Consider the following 20,692-nt stretch of genomic DNA (forward strand, 5'->3'; position numbering starts at 1 on the left):
AACATAATTAAAATGTTTATTAGGAAATTAGCTTTCTTTCAAAAATAATGAAATTTTCTGTCAAAATGATTCAGTACACAAAAAAGTTCAGAGGGTCATATAACATATTTTTGGTGATACAAGGAAATTATTTTGCCTGGATAGAAAACTTGGACATTTTATGACAAGACATCCCAGATTCTGAATTTATTCCTTTATTTTTTCCATGTAATAAGTTATAGTAATATTTTATAAGCTTTTTACATTAGGAATAAATTGGTTCACTCTGGGACAACAGTACTCAAAACAATTTTGAGCTTTATTTATTCCACTCATATATTTCTCATACATTTCATATATTTAGTCATTCTCTCCATCAGCACTAGAAACCTAGACAAGCTGAAATTACCTATCTCAGACCTTTTACATCGGCAATATTTTCACTTTGTCTTCTATTTTCTTTTTATTATAAATCTTTCAATTAAATCCTTAATACTCTTATGTTTATTTTTTTATGTTTTTTTTTATTTTTTTATTTTTTTGGAGACGGAGTCTAGCTCTGTCGCCCAGGCTGGAGTACAGTGGCGCGATCACGGCTCACTGCAAGCTCCGCCTCCCGAGTTCACGCCATTCTCCTGCCTCAGCCTCCCGAGTAGCTGGGACTACAGGCGCCCGTCACCACGCCCAGCTAATTTTTTGTATTTTTAGTAGAGATGGGGTTCCACTGTGGTCTCGATTTCCTGACCTCGTGATCCGCCCGCCTCAGCCTCCCAAAGTGCTGGGATTACAGGCGTGAGCCACCGCGCCCGGCCAATACTCTTATGTTTATTTATTTAGACACATACAAATATATATGAGTAGAGGGAAATAAAGGGTAAAACGAAAACTCTAAACATTAGCTTTAAGAAATAAATTAATCAGCACATTCATGTATGTATTACTAAATTTATCATATTAATAAACTTTACAGCTTATTAGAATTACAAACTACTTATAATTTGTATGCATATTTTTATTCCTATGGAAGCATTATAGCTAGCATTATCTCAATTTGTTATAGTAATTATCACCTTTAACCAAAATAATTAACTCACTTTTTGGGCAAAAGATGAAAAATTAATAATTTTGTAGCTATATTTTCTATAAGCACACTTTTTTTTAGAACCTTAACAAATTTTAAGACATATAATCATCAAGACATTTAAACATAGCGTTGCTTGATAGCCATTCTACACATAAAATTTTTAAAAGTTAAGTTAAAACTGTGTGGTGACATATGCCTGTATCTTTTTCTTAAAATTATTCAAGTAGTCAAATATCATTTATTAGTTAACTCGTTTTAATAACAGTAAAAAATTTTCAGTTGAATAAAGATCTGGAAGTTATAATTTAAGTTAGCCATTAGAGTTTCATAGTTGATAGCATGGTAGCATTAAAATAATTCATAACACTAAACCGTTTAACTGATGCTTTATATTATTTCATGTGGTTGAATGTAACTTTATATTTTTGTAATTTGAAAGCCTTTGAGGAAGCAATAATAGCTTACAAGGCCTATTGCTATTACGATAATTTTATAAAGTTTAAATCATGAAATATTAAAACTGAATTTTCTTTTAATAAAATTATGCTAATGTCATTTTTACATGGGTACCATATCAGAGAGAAAAATGTAGTCATTTTACATTTTAAATTAAACCACTCTAACTTATTCAAAATATAATAAATCTTACTTGAAATTGTTCTAACACAAATAAACCATTGTATTCAAATATCAAAAAGTTGTGATCAATTAATGTGTAATATTTCCCAAGAAAAAAGGAAAAGATAAGGATAGGAGAGTTAAAAAGGAAATATGAGAAGAAATTACCTTCAAGCAAAATTTAGGAGATCTACTATAGTAAATATAATAACTTACTTTTTAGGCAGACGAGACAGAATCTGTTCATGAGGAGTTTCTCTTTCTTTCTCGTCTTTTCTTTTTCTTGTTGTTTGCTGTAAAGTGCCTCTCAAACACACTCAATAATGTCAAAGTTTTCTCAAAATAGCCAGTGCAACTTCAGATTTTCCCTGATAAAGTTATGCCAGTTAAAAAGATATGCATATAGCTGACAACATGAAAACATCATGTGTTTAAGTAGAGATTTTAAATAGACTGAAAACTTTATGAACACTGTAAAAGTCAGCTGGTATTCCCTAGAGAAACAGAACTAATGACAGATAGATGATAGATAGATAGATGATAGATACATAGATGATTGATTGATAGATAGATAGATAGATAGATAGATAGATAGATAGATTATATGATTGATTGGAGGGAATTTATTGTGGAAACTGGCTCATGTGATTATGGAGGCTGAGAAGTCCCATGATATGACATCTTCAGGCTGGAGAGCCAGGAAAGCCAGAGGTGTAGTCTATTCTGAGTGAGAACCAGGGGAGCTGATGGTGTAACTCTTAGTCCAAGGCTTGAAGGTATGGGAATACTGGGGCAGCCAGTGGTGTAACTCCTGACATCTGAAGCCCCAAGAAGCAGGGACTTCTGTATCCAAGGGAAGGAGACAATGGGCCTCAGCTCAAGAAGATGGAGGAAGAATTCAATCTTCATCTGCCTTTTGTTCTTGGTCCTAAATGGATGGGATGATGCCTGCTCACACTGTTGAGCTTGGATCTTCTTTGCTTAGTCTACTGATTCAAATACTAATCTTTTCAGGAAATACCCACGCAGACACACAGAGAAATGATGTTTTGCCAGCTATCTGGGCATCCCTTAGCCCAGTTAAGTTAACATATAAAATTAACTCTCACAGTCAGTAGAAAAAGAATGCTTGTACAAATGTGTAGCTGCAGAACCTGGCCAACCGCCAGCCAATATCACATGAGGACCCAATAAAACAACTCTGTTCTCCGAAAACAGAAATTCCTCTGCAGCACATTCTCCTCCAGCCTCCTTCAGCTGTTTTCCTAATGATGCGTCCCACATTCTTTTGCAGTTCAAGTCCTCTTTCCCAGTGATGAGCAATATGTCTTATTAACCATAGGAAAGTTTTGCTCCTTGCTAGGTCAGGTGATGGATGCACCTAAACTACCCTAATCCCTCTCTGTTTAAAATTACTCTCAACTTCTTTGCTCTCTTTACTCATCAGGCTGAGGGATTAATGTCAGATTACTATAAGAAGTTGACAGAAATTCCAAAATTGTGTGATTGTTTTGAGGCATCCTCCACTCCCTTATTTGATTTGAAAAGAAGACCAAGTAACCCCTCTGCTGGCCTGTGAAGTGTATTCTCTGATAACAGCATAATTAGGAATTTTAAAAAAATAGAAGATCCCTAATGTTCTAAATTAAACAACGTATTTAAAAATAATCCATGCATTGAAGAAGGAATCACAAACAAATTAAAAATATTTCAAACTGAATAAAAATAAAAATGTAGCAAAATTTGTGGGATGAAGCTAATGCAATGTTTGGGAAAAATTTTTAGTTTTAAAGGATTTTATTGTTTCAATGTCCTATATATGGTCTATCTTGGAATATATTCTATGTACATGTGAAAAGATTGTCTGTTCTGCATTTGTCGGATATAGCGTTCTGTAAATATCAACAAGAACAAGGTGATTGAGAGTGATATTCAGATCTTCTGTATTCTTACTAATTTCCTCTAACCTTTTTCAATTTCCAAGAGAGATGTATTGTAAAATATGGCTGCATATTTTTCTATTTCTCTCTTTTTTTCTGTGAGTTTTTGCTTCGTACATTTACAATCTCTTGCTTGGTGCCTACACATTTAGGGTTGCTACATCTTCCTGATGAATTATCCTGCTTACCATTATCAGAAATCTCTGTCTCTCTTTTTAAAGTCTTTGTCTTACATTTTTTACATTTTTCTGATAAAGCTGTAGCCTCACTGGCTTTCATATGCTTCCAGTTTGCATGATAGATTATTTTCCATCCTTTTATTTTCAGTGTACCTTTTGTGAACAGATAAAATTGGGTCTTGCTTTTTTAACCATATGGTTTCACTGGTAACTTCTATCAAGTATTAAAGGAAGAAATATTACCAATATTAAGCATACACATTCAAAAAATACTGGAAGAGGAAACACTTCCCAACTAACCTTGATACCAAAACCTGGTATCAAGTTTTTTGCTAAGGAACAGACACAAAAATCTTTAACAAAATTTTGGCAAATTTAATCTACCAATATATTTTTAAAATGCATATTAACAAGTTAGGCTTATCTGAGGATTGACACTGAAAAAAATCAAACAATTTTATTCACCATATTAACAGGATAAAGGAGAAAAATCATGTGACCATCACAATAAATGCAGAAAAAAGCATTTGACAAAATTAAATAAGCTTTAGTCATAAAAACCCTTACCAAGTCTAGAATAGAAAAAAAATTTCCTCCATTTAATAAGAGTACCTACAAAAATCTATAGCTAATGTTAGACTTAATTAATCGAATGCATTCTTCAAGGTAGGGAGCAAAGCAAGAATATTCATCATTGTAACTTGTACTCAACATTGTATCAGAAGGTTCAGCCATGGTAGTACAGTAAGAAAAGGCACAAAATTTGGAAAAGAAGTAAAATCTTTTTTATTCACAGATGACATAATTGATTTTATACAAAACCCAAAGGAATCTATAAAACAACTACCTGAACTAATTAAGACTGACAAATTCTAAATACGCAAGTTCAATATAAAATAATCAATTGTATTTCTGAAAATTTTAAAACTACATTAACTATAGCATCAGTAACTATAAAATACTTATATGGTGGCTCTTCCCCACATAGACGCTCAGGCGTTCAGTTCTGGAAAACTACCTTGTCTTTCTGTAATATTTCCTTCATTTTGTGTGTTCTTTGTGGAATTGCAATTAGTTAAGATACTTGACCTCCTACATTAATAACATGAATTTTCTTTTCCCTTTTTGTTCGACTCTCAACATTTTCTTTATATTTTTCATCATTCTTCACTTTTAGAATGAGGCACAGAGAGCCTGGGTAATTCTTCAGGATCACTCAGTTAACCTTTGTTTGAACTGATCTCTGGAAACAGAGCACATGACTTTAGCGACTACACAAACTGCTTCTTTTAGAAAATGCTTTTGTAATGAATAACCTGATGTTTAATTAATAAGTGTATCCTATAGGGCAGAGAAGCCACAAAAAGATATTACAATGCATTCATAATACTATGAGAAAATACAAAGGCGAGGTTTTATAAAAATGGTACCATGAAAGGTTCCAACTGTTTTGGTTTGGAGCTATGGTAAATCTTGGTATCGAATTGATTTTTCTGGTAAACATTTAAAATAAAATAGAACTGGAATTTTTTCTTGTTCCGGATTGCAAATTCCTCAAGGTCAAAGGCCATGTTGTGTGAAGTCTTATACCTCAGAATGGACTAATAGCTTGTTATAGAATTTTGGAAGTCAAGTTATTTATATGAATGATTAAAAAGATGTACATAATGGCTAATTGGACAGCATACTTATAATTAGGCTCAGAGCTTACTCTCTTTTTTTGAAACTGAAACTATGGATAATACATGCCATATGTTTTTAAACTCATTTTTGTAACTATAACTTAAAATTGCTATTAAAGTGCTAGAGCCTCATATATTTATTTTACTTTATTATTTTTTCTCATCTGCTAAGGGATATTTTAAATAGATACGAGAGTCTGATGAGTGTCTTTGCATAGATTTCTACTTAAGCCATTGTTTACATTTTTCTTCATCTTTTTGGAATAAGGCAATAAAATAGTGTAAATAAGTAAATTCATATTTCAAATAGTTATAATAGTATGTGGTACATATATAACATTTAGAATAGCACTAATATAAAAAGGGATATTAGGAACTTACCAATATTTGGCTTTGTAGTTTTATGCGTAATCAAAGTTAAATGTTGACTTCTAATTTGAAAGTCAACACTTCCTAATCTAGCTGGAGTGCTTGATACAAACTCCTTGGCTGCATGTGCTATGCTGTCACAAAGAGGGAAGCTGCTATCATTAAAGACAGGAATGTTGGTCTTTGAGCATTCCTACGCAATCTTCCCACAGATTCAGTACACATTCCCTGCTCCCTACAATATCTAGTCCTTGGTTCTGAAAAATCTGTATCAATTTAAAACCAGTGCAGCCGAACCTCTATAGTAGTGCTTATCAATTCTGGCTGCACTAATACATCTGTTAAAGATTTGACAACAACACAGTCTTTTATAATGTCTGAAATAGGGTTTAAGGATCTCTATTCTTAAGAGGTTTCACTGGCTATTCAGATTGAGAACCCTGCATCATGGGAGTTGATTTTAGAGGCAGCCAAAAGTTGGGTCCAGCAACCACATGTCAGAGCTGGCCTACATCATTCTAAAGATTACACCATCTAGATGAAAATCTTGGAAAGAAAAAAAAAGTGTCATAGTAGGAAACAGAATCCTAGAATATATGTCCCCACTAGAAATGTATTATAGGCACAAACCAAAAGATTCCTGCTATCAATGCCAAAAAATATGTAACACATTTTCAGGTCTTTTTGTCTTCAGTGGGAAATGAGTTTATACTTAAATGGACAGAAAGTTAGCCAAAAGTCATCCACACACTTTGCTAGCCAGCACGAGATGTGTATAAGGTCCATGGGGTGGGCATTTGAATTCTACTTTCCTACCAGATTTAACTTTCTTTTTATAATGCACCCTTTAAAGATTCTGTGAAACAAAAGAATGTCTAATTTTCAAATTAAAGTGCCTTTATTTTGCTTTCAATCTTGAGTGCTAGAACTCAAGTGAATGTAAAATGCTAATTTTTTGCTTACTTTCCTCAACACAGAAGATATTTCAGTTCTGGCAACCATCTTTGTGGATAAGCTGGACATGATTCTGATTTTGATGCTCTGTAGGCTCCCTGGTAACTTTCAAGAATTTATCTTCGTATCTAATGTTTTTCATTCTTTTTACAATTTATTTAGTGTAGATTTATTTTCACTTATTTTTTTTCTAAAGCCTATAGGCCCCTTCAATTTGAAGCTTATATTTTTATTTACTTCTGGAAAAATATCTGTCAGTTCTTCAAATACTACTTCCAACTCATTCTCTCCTTTTCAAAATCCTGTTATATGTATATTAAGTATGCACAAGCAATCATACATGTTTCTTAATATTTCTCTCATATTTTCTATCTACTTTAGACTACAAGCTACATATGGGATGATTTTTTCAATTGATACATTATTTTATTGAGTATATACTTGCTATTTGCTTCTTTTCCAAATTTACCTGAGATAGCTAGCTAGCTAGATATATTCCAGATCGACATACATAAAATTCAGTGATTCTTTGAATAGATTCATCTAAATACAAAAGAAAATGCCTTTAGCTAATATAAAATGTTTTCAAAAGTTTACCCAGTAATCCTTTTTTCACATTTATTTCTAGGAATTTTAATGATTCAATAAGAAAGTATGGGTTTCCGGAATGCTAGGTTAATAACACAGAACAAGGTAAATAGACATGCACCCTGTCTTCATGGAACTTAAACTTTAAGAAAAAATACAGACTTCATTTTATCATTGTTGGGAGGTTTAAATGAGAATATGTGTAACATTTAGTGTCTGTCTCTTGGTAATTGTTCATAAATTAACTATTATTAATTTGTAAGAAAATAATACCCGAGGTGTTATGAAAAGTGAATTACATGGTTCTGTGGGAGTCTATAAGAGGAACAGGGAGATCTCCTGATGAAGGCCTAAGAACAACATATTCACTAGGTGAGCAAGGATGGAGCCTATTAACCCTGAAAACCAATCCTTGCCCTTCTTCTGCCTTGCTCCAGGTCCAGGGAGAAGACCTATTAGCTGGTTTCTGGCTGCAACTAACCAATGGGAGACAGTGGTTGGAGAAGAAAGAGGAATGAGAAAAGCTAGAGTATTTCTCTCCCATCACAGAGGCCTTCACTAGCAGCAGCTACATATCCTCCATCATGGTTTTGGCTCCTGCCCAATAAGCCTACTATGGTTTCAACCTCTGCTATATGAATCAAGGCCCTGGGCTTCAGAAACATGCCTCTTCCTGTTTACATACACAGTAGCTTCCAGCTCTTGCTACTCTCTGCCCTCTCTTGGGCTTCTCAGCTCCTCCACCTCCTGTGTAGCCAATTTCCTTGCACTCAGTTCTCTCTGTGACAAATATTTGAAGCGCACTCAGTTCTCTGTGACAAATATTTGATTTTTAGTAACACTGTGAGACACTAGGTAAAAACAAGTGATGAGATGTGTTGTGGACAGCACAAAGGGTATATTTACAGGTCTCACTATGAGAAAAGGCAAATGGGGTTGTATTTTTGTGGATTCTGGAAAGCCACCAGAAAATATTGAGAAAATATTCTTCTTTTGAGAAAGTAATTGTGTGCTGACACAGAATTAAAGATTTTTTTAAAGATTTATTAAACATTACATTGCAGTTTTTCAAGATTTCTCATTCTCTAAAATGTTATTACTATTGGAACGTGAACATACAGATATTATTAGATTCTGATTCACTCACTATGCACTTCAGTACTTGACTTCACCACTTACTGGTTACATGACGTACAAGTTACTTTACTTTTTGTTGCCTCAGTTTATTCATCTATAAAGTGGAAATTATAATAGTAACTTATCTACTTCATAAAGTACCTACAATGGTGCCTAGTTACAGTGAGTATTCTCAAATTGTTAGTTCTTGTTTTATTTATTTTTTCTCAATTTTGAAGGGAGAGAAAGCTATGGGAAGTAAGGATGATATATGTGCTTTGCCTAACCAAGATTTTAAGCAGACCTATAGTACTATGGAAGAAAGGAAGTGAAGTCTGGAAATGTTACTAGGCTTCAGATTTTGAAGATTTGTGTATGACATATAAAAGATAATTAAATATCTAGAGTATTCAAAAATATTCTGAGACTGCTTTAGATAATGAAATTGGAAGGAAGTGATGATAGAGATTAGAAGTAATTTGGAAAGTTCTGGTAACCCTCCAGGAAAGATGTCAACAAAGACACCATTAGCCCTTATGGCATCTTTGCTAATTGAAAAATGACTTCCCTTCCTCCATGCAGATGCAATTCCATGCAAAAGTATATGGTTTGGTAGACAGGCTCCTAAGCCTGGTTCTCTTATGCAGTTCACAAACTGCCTCCAGCTTATTGTGCAAGCAGCTTTAGACATTACAAAAGGGCTTAAGGGTGGTAAAGATGGCTAAAAGAATCAAAGTGATTGAAAAAATAACAACAACAGCACCCTCACAGGATAATTCTTGGCCTTCAATGACAGTCACATGAGGATTAGGCTCACTCCTCAAGGAGATTTAATAGATATGAACACTTTGTGGATGATGACAGGCAAGCATGCAGTAAAAGATGGTAAGATGCAGTTAGAGAATCCATCAATGTTTTCCAAAACAAATATTAATTTCAAGTCAGTGTGACTCTTTCTGCTAATGAAACTTAAGACATGGCACAACAGTAATAATCTTACTCCATTATTAATTTTGTGGTTTTTTTCTTCAAGGAAAAGTCTTTCCCTGGCACATATTAATTTTATTTATTCCTTATAAAACAGGAGCAAATTTGCTTTTTAATATTCTTTGGAATATTATTGAAAAACATTCTCATAAAAAGCCAAGCATCTTTGTCATTTTTTATACAAGAATACATTGCTTCATACATGTAGCAAATATTCATTAAGCATGCATTGTAGGCTATCTGTGAAGTCTTTGTGTTTGATACACTCATATCTTTAAGCTTTGTATACAATTAGTGTTTTTAGCCATAGCTTCCTAAACAAAATATAATGTTGTACAATTTGTTATAATCAGAAATTTTTTTTTTTATTATACTTTAAGTTCTAGGGTACATGTGCATGACGTTTATATCATGTATAACTCCCCAATGCAATCCCTCCCTCCTCCCCCCTCCCCATGATGGGCCCCAGTGTGTGATGTTCCCCTTCCCGAGTCCAAGTGATCTCATTGTTCAGTTCCCACCTATGAGTGAGAACATGCGGTGTTTGGTTTTCTCTTCTTGTGATAGTTTGCTAAGAATGATGGTTTCCAGCTGCATCCATGTCCCTACAAAGGACGCAAACATCCTTTTTGATGGCTGCGTAGTATTCCATGGTGTATATGTGCCACATTTTCTTAATCCAGTCTGTCACAGATGGACATTTGGGTTGATTCCAAGTCTTTGCTATTGTGAATAGTGCCGCAATAAACATACGTGTGCATGTGTCTTGTAGTAGAGTATTTATAATCCTTTGGGTATATACCCAGTAGTGGGATGGCTGGGTCATATGGTACATCGAGTTCTAGATCCTTGAGGAATCGCCATACTGTTTTCCATAATGGTTGAACTAGTTTACAATCCCACCAACAGTGTAAAAGTGTTCCTATTTCTCCACATCCTCTCCACACCTGTTGTTTCCTGACTTCTTAATGATTGCCATTCTAACTGGTGTGAGATGGTATCTCATTGTGGTTTTGATTTGCATTTCTCTGATGGCGAGTGATGATGAGCATTTTTTCATGTGTCTGTTGGTGTATGGATGTCTTCTTTTGAGAAATGTCTGTTCATATCCTTTCCCCACTTTTTGATGGGGTTGTTTGTTTTTTTCTTGTATATTTGTTTGAGTTCTTTGTAGATTCTGGATATTAGCCCTTTGTCAGATGAGTAGGTTGCAAAATATTCTCCCATTCTGTAGGTTGCCTGTTCACTCTGATGGTAGTTTTTTTAGCTGTGCAAAAGCTCTTTAGTTTAATTAGATCCCATGTGTCAATTTTGGCTTTTGCTGCCGTTGCTTTTGGTGTTTTAGACATGAAGTCCTTGCCCATGCCTATGTCCTGAATGGTACTACCTAGATTTTCTTCTAGGGTTTTTATGGTATTAGGTCTAACATTTAAGTCTCTAATCCATCTTGAATTAATTTTCGTATAAGGAGTAAGGAAAGGATCCAGTTTCAGCTTTCTACTTATGGCTAGCCAATTTTGCCAGCACCATTTATTAAATAGGGAATCCTTTCCCCATTTCTTGTTTCTCTCAGGTTTGTCAAAGATCAGATGGCTGTAGATGTGTGGTATTATTTCTGAGGACTCTGTTCTGTTCCATTGGTCTATATCTCTGTTGTGGTGCCAGTACCATGCTGTTTTGGTTACTGTAGCCTTGTAGTATAGTTTGAAGTCAGGTAGCGTGACGCCTCCAGCTTTGTCTTTTGACTTAGGATTGTCTTGGCAATGCGGGCTCTTTTTTGGTTCCATATGAACTTTAAAGCCGTTTTTTCCAATTCTGTGAAGAAAGTCATTGGTAGCTTGATGGGGATGGCATTGAATCTATAAATCACCTTGGGCAGTATGGCCATTTTCACGATATTGATTCTTCCTATCCATGAGCATGGTATGTTCTTCCATTTGTTTGTGTCCTCTTTGATTTCACTGAGCAGTGGTTTGTAGTTCTCCTTGAAGAGGTCCTTTACATCCCTTGTAAGCTGGATTCCTAGGTATTTTATTCTCTTTGAAGCAATTGTGAATGGAAGTTCATTCCTGATTTGGCTCTCTGCTTGTCTGTTACTGGTGTATAAGAATGCTTGTGATTTTTGCACATTAATTTTGTATCCTGAGACTTTGCTGAAGTTGCTTATCAGCTTAAGGAGATTTTGGGCTGAGACATGGGGTTTTCTAAATATACAATCATGTCATCTGCAAACAGGGACAATTTGACTTCTTCTTTTCCTAACTGGATACCCTTGATTTCTTTCTCTTGCCTGATTGCCCTAGCCAAACTTCCAACACTATGTTGAATAGGAGTGGTGAGAGAGGGCATCCCTGTCTTGTGCCAGTTTTCAAAGGGAATTTTTCCAGTTTTTGCCCATTCAGTATGATATTAGCTGTGGATTTGTCATAAATAGCTCATTATTTTGAGGTACATTCCATCAATACCGAATTTATTGAGCGTTTTTAGCATAAAGGGCTGTTGAATTTTGTCAAAACCCTTTTCTGCATCTATTGAGATAATCATGTGGTTCTTGTCCTTGGTTCTGTTTATATGCTGGATTACGTTTATTGATTTGCAAATGTTGAACCAGCCTTGCATCCCAGGGATGAAGCCCACTTGATCATGGTGGATAAGCTTTTTGATGTGCTGCTGAATCCGGTTTGCCAGTATTTTATTGAGGATTTTTGCATCGATGTTCATCAGGGATATTGGTCTAAAATTCTCTTTTTTTGTTGTGTCTCTGCCAGGCTTTGGTATCAGGATGATGTTGGCCTCATAAAAAGAGTTAGGGAGGATTCCCTCTTTTTCTATTGATTGAATAGTTTCAGAAGGAATGGTACCAGCTCCTCCTTGTACCTCTGGTAGAATTCAGCTGTGAATCCATCTGGTCCTGGACTTTTTTTGGTGGTAGGCTATTAATTATTGCCTCAATTTCAGAGCCTGCTATTGGTCTATTCAGGGATTCAACTTCTTCCTGGTTTAGTCTTGGGAGAGTGTAAATGTCCAGGAAATTATCCATTTCTTCTAGATTTTCTAGTTGATTTGCATAGAGGCATTTATAGTATTCTCTGATGGTTGTTTGTATTTCTGTGGGGTCGGTGGTGATATCCCCTTTATCATTTTTTATTGCGTCTATTTGATTCCTCTCTCTTTTCTTCTTTATTAGTCTAGCTAGCGGTCTGTCAATTTTGTTGATCTTTTCAAAAAACCAACTCCTGGATTCATTGATTTTTTGGAGGGTTTTTTGTGTCTCTATCTCCTTCAGTTCTGCTCTGATCTTAGTTATTTCTTGCCTTCTGCTAGCTTTTGAATGTGTTTGCTCTTGCCTCTCTAGTTCTTTTAATTGTGATGTTAGAGTGTCAATTTTAGATCTCTCCTGCTTTCTCTTGTGGGCATTTAGTGCTATAAATTTCCCTCTACACACTGCTTTAAATGTCCCAGAGATTCTGGTATGTTGTATCTTTGTTCTCATTGGTTTCAAAGAACATCTTGATTTCTGCTTTCATTTCGTTATGTACCCAGTAGTCATTCAGGAGCAGATTGTTCAGTTTCCATGTAGTTGAGTGGTTTGGATTGAGTTTCTTAGTCCTGAGTTCTAGTTTGATTGCACTGTGGTCTGAGAGACAGTTTGTTATAATTTCTGTTCTTTGACATTTGCTGAGGAGTGCTTTACTTCCAATATGTGGTCAATTTTGGAATAAGTGCGATGTGGTGCTGAGAAGAATGTATATTCTGTTGATTTGGGGTGGAGAGTTCTATAGATGTCTATTAGGTCCGCTTGGTGCAGAGATGAGTTCAATTCCTGGATATCCTTGTTAACTTTCTGTCTCGTTGATCTGTCTAATGTTGACAGTGGAGTGTTGAAGTCTCCCATTATTATTGTATGGGAGTCTAAGTCTCTTTGTAGGTCTCTAAGGACTTGCTTTATGAATCTGGGTGCTCCTGTATTGGGTGCATAGATATTTAGGAGAGTTAGCTCTTCCTGTTGAATTGATCCCTTTACCATTATGTAATGGCCTTCTTTGTCTCTTTTGATCTTTGATGGTTTAAAGTCTGTTTTATCAGAGACTAGGATTGCAACCCCTGCTTTTTTTGTTCTCCATTTGCTTGGTAGATCTTCCTCCATCCCTTTATTTTGAGCCTATGTATGTCTCTGCATGTGAGATGGGTCTCCTGAATACAGCAGACTGATGGGTCTTGACTCTTTATCCAGTTTGCCAGTCTGTGTCTTTTATTGGAGCATTTAGTCCATTGACATTTAAGGTTAATATTGTTATGTGTGAACTTGATCCTGTCATTATGATATTAACTGGTTATTTTGCTCGTTAGTTGATGCAGTTTCTTCCTAGCCTCGATGGTCTTTACATTTTGGCATGTTTTTGCGATGGCTGGTACCGGTTGTTCCTTTCCATGTTTAGGGCTTCCTTCAGGGTCTCTTGTAAGGCAGGCCTGGTGGTGACAAAATCTCTAAGCATTTGCTTATCTGTAAAGGATTTTATTTCTCCTTCACTGATGAAGCTTAGTTTGGCTGGATATGAAATTCTGGGTTTAAAATTCTTTCTTTAAGAACGTTGAATATTGGCCCCCACTCTCTTCTGGCTTGTAGAGTTTCTGCCGAGAGATCTGCTGTTATTCTGATGGGCTTCCCTTTGTGGGTAACCCGACCTTCTCTCTGGCTGCCCTTAAGATTTTTTCCTTCATTTCAACTTTGGTGAATCTGGCAATTATGTGTCTTGGAGTTGCTCTCTGGAGGAGTATCTTTGTGGCATTCTCTGTATTTCCTGAATTTGAATGTTGGCCTGCCCTACTAGGTTGGGGAAGTTCTCCTGGATGATATCCTGAAGAGTGTTTTCCAACTTGGTTCCATTTTCCCCCTCACTTTCAGGCACCCCAATCAGACGTAGATTTGGTCTTTTTACATAATCCCATACTTCTTGCAGGCTTTGTTCATTTCTTTTTCTTCTTTTTTCTTTTGGTTTTCTCTTCTCGCTTCATTTCATTCATTTGATCCTCAATCGCTGATACTCTTTCTTCCAGTTGATCGAGTCGGTTACTGAAGCTTGTGCATTTGTCACGTATTTCTCGTGTCATGGTTTTCATCTCTGTCATTTCGTTTATGATCTTCTCTGCATTAATTAGTCTAGCTGTCAATTCTTCCACTTTTTTTTCAAGATTTTTAGTTTCTTTGCACTGGGTACGTAATTCCTCCTTTAGCTCTGAGAGGTTTGATGGACTGAAGCCTTCTTCTCTCATCTCGTCAAAGTCATTCTCTGACCAGCTTTGATCCGTTGCTGGCGATGGGCTGCGCTCCTTTGCAGGGGGAGATGCGCTCTTATTTTTGAATTTCCAGCTTTTCTGCCCTGCTCTTTCCCCATCTTTGTGGTTTTATCTGTCTCTGGTCTTTGATGATGGTGACGTACGATGGGGTTTTGGTATAGGTGTCCTTCCTGTTTGATAGTTTTCCGTCTGACAGTCAGAAGGACTGTCTGTTGTGTCTGTTGGAGATTGCTTGAGGTCCACTCCAGACCCTGTTTGCCTGGGTATCAGCAGCAGAGGTTGCCGAAGATAGAATATTGCTGAACAGTGAGTGTACCTGTCTGATTCTTTCTTTGGAAGTTTCCTCTCAGGGGTGACTCCACCCTGTGAGGTGTGGGGTGTCAGACTGCCCCTAGTGGGGGATGTCTCCCATCTAGGCTACTCAGGGGTCAGGGACCCACCTGAGCAGGCAGTCTGTCCGTTCTCAGATCTCAACCTCCACGTTAGGAGATCCTCGGCTCTCCCCAAAGCTGTCAGACAGAGTCGTTCGCGTCTGCACCGGCCCCCGCTCTTTCCCCTGTTGGACTGCAGCTGTGCGCTGTCCGCAGAGGTAGAGTCTACAGAGACAGGCAGGCTTCCTTGAGCTGCTGTGAGCTCCACCCAGTTCAAGCTTCCCAGCGGCTTTGTTTACCTACTTAAGCCTCAGCAATGGCGGGCGCCCCTCCCCCTCTCGCTGCTGCCTTGCGGATAGATCACCGCAGACGGCTGTGTTAGCAGTGAGGGAGGCTCCGTGGGCGTGGGACCCTCCGGCCAGGTGCGGATATATTCTCCTGGTGTGCCTGTTTCCTTAAAGCGCAGTATTGGGGTGGGAGTTACCCGATTTTCCAGGTGTTGTGTGTCTCAGTTCCCCTGGCTAGGAAAATTCCCTTCCCCCTTGCGCTTCCAGGTGAGGCGATGCCTCGCCCTGCTTCAGCTCACGCTGGTCAGGCTGCAGCAGCTGACCAGCACCGATTGTCCGGCACTCCCTAGTGAGATGACCCCAGTACCTCAGTTGAAAATGCAGAAATCACCGGTCTTCTGTGTCGCTCGCGCTGGGAGTTGGAGACTGGAGCTGTTCCTATTCGGCCATCTTGCTCCGCCCCTATAATCAGAAAATTTTAATCATTTCTTTTGAAATTTACTCTGGGTGCTTCAAGGTTTCAGGTACTCCTTGGCAGAATTTGGGAACATATTGCGAACATCATTGGTTTGGCACTGTCGATAACTTACCTAATGTACTGGATATATTTCAACACATTTTTCATTTGATTATAGCTGCCACTGATAGAAATGCTATCCTCACATGAAAGTTACAGCAGTAGTGACAAGTATAGATGTCAATTTCAAAATTGTGGACTGAAGCTTTGAGCTAAATTATTCCCTGAGACAGTTTGGCATGTCTAGATTCATGAAAATAAGTGATGAATGTCAACTCTTTCTAATTAGATGACATGCTGGAGGTACCATATGAATACAGCTAAGTTTTGGCATGAACTTAGAGACATAAATATGTTAACTTTTCCATATTTTATTCATATACTGTATAAATAACTTCAAGTCTGCATATTTATTTAAAGAAAAATATTTTTAAAACCTTGTTTTCTGAGGCAAGTTTAACCTGGTTTACAAATCATTCTACAGTACTGATTAGAAAAAAAAAAAGTGAACTACATTTGAAGCAAGAGCAACTGTAACTTTCTCTGTAGTTGAGAGCAAAATTATGCATCCTTTGGGACATAATGGAACTTCGAAAATCCAATTATGTCTGCCAATTCAAACAGTTTTCATTTTGTCTTGCTGTATCTACCAAAGTTATTTTTAAAAGCACTGGCAGATAAAATTAACGTAATTTATTTAAAAGTTAAGAGAAAAGCACTGTGGGAGTACTGACATCAGCAAAATGACATAATAAGAAGTCCCAGGCCCTCCACAGAAATATTGATTAAGCAATAATAGATGGAGCAAAATACCTTTCTGAGAATTCCAGAATTCAATTAAAAAGTTGCAGTATCCCAGGTGAGCATAAAGCTGGGAACACTTGCATTAAAACAGGTAAGAAGAGCAATTTCACTTTACCTGCATCAGCCCATTCCAAACACTAAGAGAGAATGTCCTGGCTCCCTACTTCTCTATCAAGGGAAAAGAGAAGAGTGGAACATGCATGTAAAGTTCTAGCTCTTTGGAGGGCTGTCTGGTGGACTGGTTTCTGTCAGTGCCTCATTCAGAGCACTGACAGAACAGGCAGAGTTTGGATTCCTGGAGGGCCACTAAGAACACAAAACAGGAGGGGATGGCTTGGTCCAATCAGCATGACTTGGTGTGAGCAGAAAAGGTACACAACTTGAAGCTTCTCCTTCAGGAGGAAAGGAGAGGAGTGGAGAGTGTATCCTGCATTTCAGCTCCTGGGATGGCTCCCCAAGCAACTGGTCATTGTCTTGCCTGACTTAGGGCCCCGATTAGAAGCCAGAATACTTTGGATTTGGAGTTCAACTCTTCTTACATCTCAAGGAACTGGCCAGAACAATTAGGCAAGAAAAATAAATAAAGGGCATACAAATAAGAAAGAGGTACAATTTTCTCTGTTCACAGATGACATGACATTATACATAGAAAACCCTAAATATTCCACAAACTGTTAGAACTAATATATCAGTTCAGCAAAGTTGCAGGATACAAAGCAGCACACAAAAAAATCGGTTACATTTCTGTACATTACCAATGAATAATTCAAAAAGGAAATTAGAAAACTAATCTCATCTACAATAACACCAACAAAAATAATTAATTAGGGAAGCAAAAGACCTGTAAACTGAAAATTATTACATATTGATAAAATGAATTAAAGAGGGCCTAAATAAATGAAGAGGCTCTTGTGTGCATGGATTTGAAGACTTAATATTGTTAAAATGCCCATGCTATGCATAGCAATCTACAAATTCAATGCAATCTCTACCAAAATCCCAGTGGCATTTTTATAGTGAACTATATCATTGTTTTTTCAATTCTATAATTTGGAAAAACTCCCCTACCTCCCATGGAACCTCAAAGGACTCTGAATAGCCATAACAGTCTTTAAAAAAAAATAACCAAAATAGAGGCTTCACATTCCTTGATTTCAAAACTACAGTATTAAAATATTGTATTACTGTCATAAAGACATACAGACCAATGTAAGAGAAGAGAGCCCAGAAATAAACTCACTCATATATGTTCAAATGATCTTTGACAATGGCATCAAGACTATACAATGGGGAAAGGATCGTTTCTTCAAGAAATAGTGTGGGGAAAACCGAATACCCACACACAAAAAATCAACTCAAAATAGATTAAAAACTTAAACATAAGACTGGAAACCATAAAATTCCTAAAAGAAAACACAGAAAAAGCTGCTTGCCGATTGGTCTTGACAATGATTTATTGGATTTGACACCAAAAACATGGTCAACAAAAATAAGAATAAACATGTGGGATAACATCAAACAAAATTTTTGCATAGCAAGACAATCAATAGAATTAAAAGGCAACTACAGAATTGAAGAAAATATTTACACATGATATATCTGATAAGGGGTTAATATTCAAAATATACAAGAAACTCTTAAAATTCAAAAACAAAATAAATAACCTAATTTAAAAGTGGGCAAATAATTTAAAAAATTTTTCCAAAGAAGAAAAACAAATGACCAACAGATCTGTGAAAAGATGCTCAGCATCACTAATAATCAGGGAAATGTAACTCCAAACCACAATGAGGTATCACCTCTCATCTGTCAAGATGGTCATAATCAATTTGTTTAAGTGTTAGCAAGTATGTGTGCTAATATAAAAAAGAAAACTGTTAGCAAGGATGTGGAGAAATTAGAATCTTTTTGCATTGTTGGTAAGAATGTAAAATGTGCAGCCACTTTAGAAGATAGTATGGAGGTTCCTCAAAAATTTATAAAAAGACCTAGCATATGATCCAGCAATCCCACTTCTAGTTATTTATCCAACACAACTGAAATCAGGATCTCAAAAATATATTTATACCCTTATGATTATTTCAGCATTTTTCACAATGGCCAGGAGGTGACAACAACTCGAGTGTCCACAGTGCAATATTACTTGGCCATAAAAAAGTAAAGCCTGTCACATGCAAAAACATGGATGAACTTTGAGGATGTTATGCTAAGTGACATAAGCTAATCACAGAAGGACAAATGTTAAATGTTTATACTTATGTGAGGTATCTAAATAGTCAAACACATAGAAATAGAAAGTAGAATGGTGGTTTCCAGGGGTTGAGAGGAGCAGAAAATGGGGAATTGCTGTTCAATAACTATAGACATGCAAGATGAAAAATTTCTAAAGATTTGTTGTACAACGTGAATATAGTTAATAATCCTGTACTGTACACGTAAAAATTTGTTAAGAAGTGAGATCTCATGTTATTTTTTTTTTTTACCACACAAACAAAAGCACTATAGGACTAGAATAGACGTGATATTAAGCACCTTACATTTATGTTAGAAACAAAATGAAAATATCAAAGTGTGAAAGTACAAGAAACTTTAGATAAAAATATCAAAAATGTGAACACTTAAAACTTATGTCATTCATTTAATTATGTTGTTATACTTTCATCTTACCAATGGAAACTATATGTATAAAAGGCAAATGAAATTTTGGGTGAATTTTAATAATATAAACTGCCAATAGTTTACCTTTTATTTCAACAAACTCAGGTGAGCAAAAATATATCATAATTGCTTTTCTCCATTTTAATTCCTAATAGATCCTCGCTTCCAAAATTAGAGTTGTGATAACAAGTCATGATAACCCTTATTGAAGTTGCCAGTCTTATCACACAGATCATGTGCCAAATAGACTTTAAGATGCCTCTGTATCAGTGCACTTATGTAGTTATGCTAGATGAAGAAGCAATGTTATTACTCTAAATATAGGAAATCCAGTTTCTTAATTTTAAAAACCCATTTTTGAATCTTTTTTCTGTAAGTTCATTTTTACAAAGATGATAACTGCTATTAGGCTTCAAGAGAAGTTATGCGTATTATCTTTCTGCAAACAAGTGAGAGGCAAGTTGGGACAAGTTACTAGTGAATATGGCAACTTGCCTGCTACTTATTCACCATTAATAAATGATAAATTGTTTTAATAACAAACTGGCTGTGCTTCTCAGATATAAAATTAATGTTTAAAATATACATTTTGATAAATTGTCAAAACTACCCATTCCAAATATGCCGGCAGTATTCAAGTAGTTTGACTTCAACTTTGATGCTCTGTTGTCATTTATCATAATTGAGGTTTCCCCTAAGCTGGTACAATATTCTGTATCTCAGAGCTAACTGGCCTTATCTAACCAGTAGGCAAATTAATCCCTGAAGCGAGCTAGGCACTTTGCGAAAGCTATGAACTTCCTCAGGTTCTGTGATAAATTACTACTCCATAAATATTTAATGGAGTTAAATAAAAGAACTCACAACCCTTACACATATGGTTGAATATATTTACTGCTAAGCCAGTTGATAAGTTATGGGTTACATTCAAGTGCTAATAATATAAATCACCTAAAACTGTCCCAAACCAACCTGTGTTTTATTTTTTTCTGTAATTATCTCTACTACCATATAGGAGGCTGATGAGGTTGCTCAGCGACACCCCTGGAGAGTACAGCTTCTTGTAGTTTTCTGCCTAGCCATTTGGCTCTCGTCTTCCTGCTGTTGTGTGCATGTTGTATTTGCCACCGAGATACCATTGTATCCATATTACAAGCAGAAAGACGGGAAAGGCAAAGGGAGGAAGACACTGAGAAGCCGACAGAGCCTGTCTTCTTTTTCCTTTTAAAGGGCTTTTCCTAAGACTCCGAGTAACTTTGGC

General features: G+C 36.3%; 1 protein-coding gene across 1 annotated transcript in view; it reads left to right on the top strand.

The window, feature by feature from the left end:
- The window catches only part of LRRC7 (leucine rich repeat containing 7), a 586,898-nt gene that overhangs the window by 71,616 nt on the left and 494,590 nt on the right, over window positions 1-20,692 (top strand). The gene's annotated exons all lie outside the window — the stretch shown is intronic.

Source organism: Trachypithecus francoisi, unplaced genomic scaffold (assembly GCF_009764315.1).
Source record: "Trachypithecus francoisi isolate TF-2019V2 unplaced genomic scaffold, Tfra_2.0 Lachesis_group12, whole genome shotgun sequence".
Lineage (NCBI taxonomy): Eukaryota > Metazoa > Chordata > Mammalia > Primates > Cercopithecidae > Trachypithecus > Trachypithecus francoisi.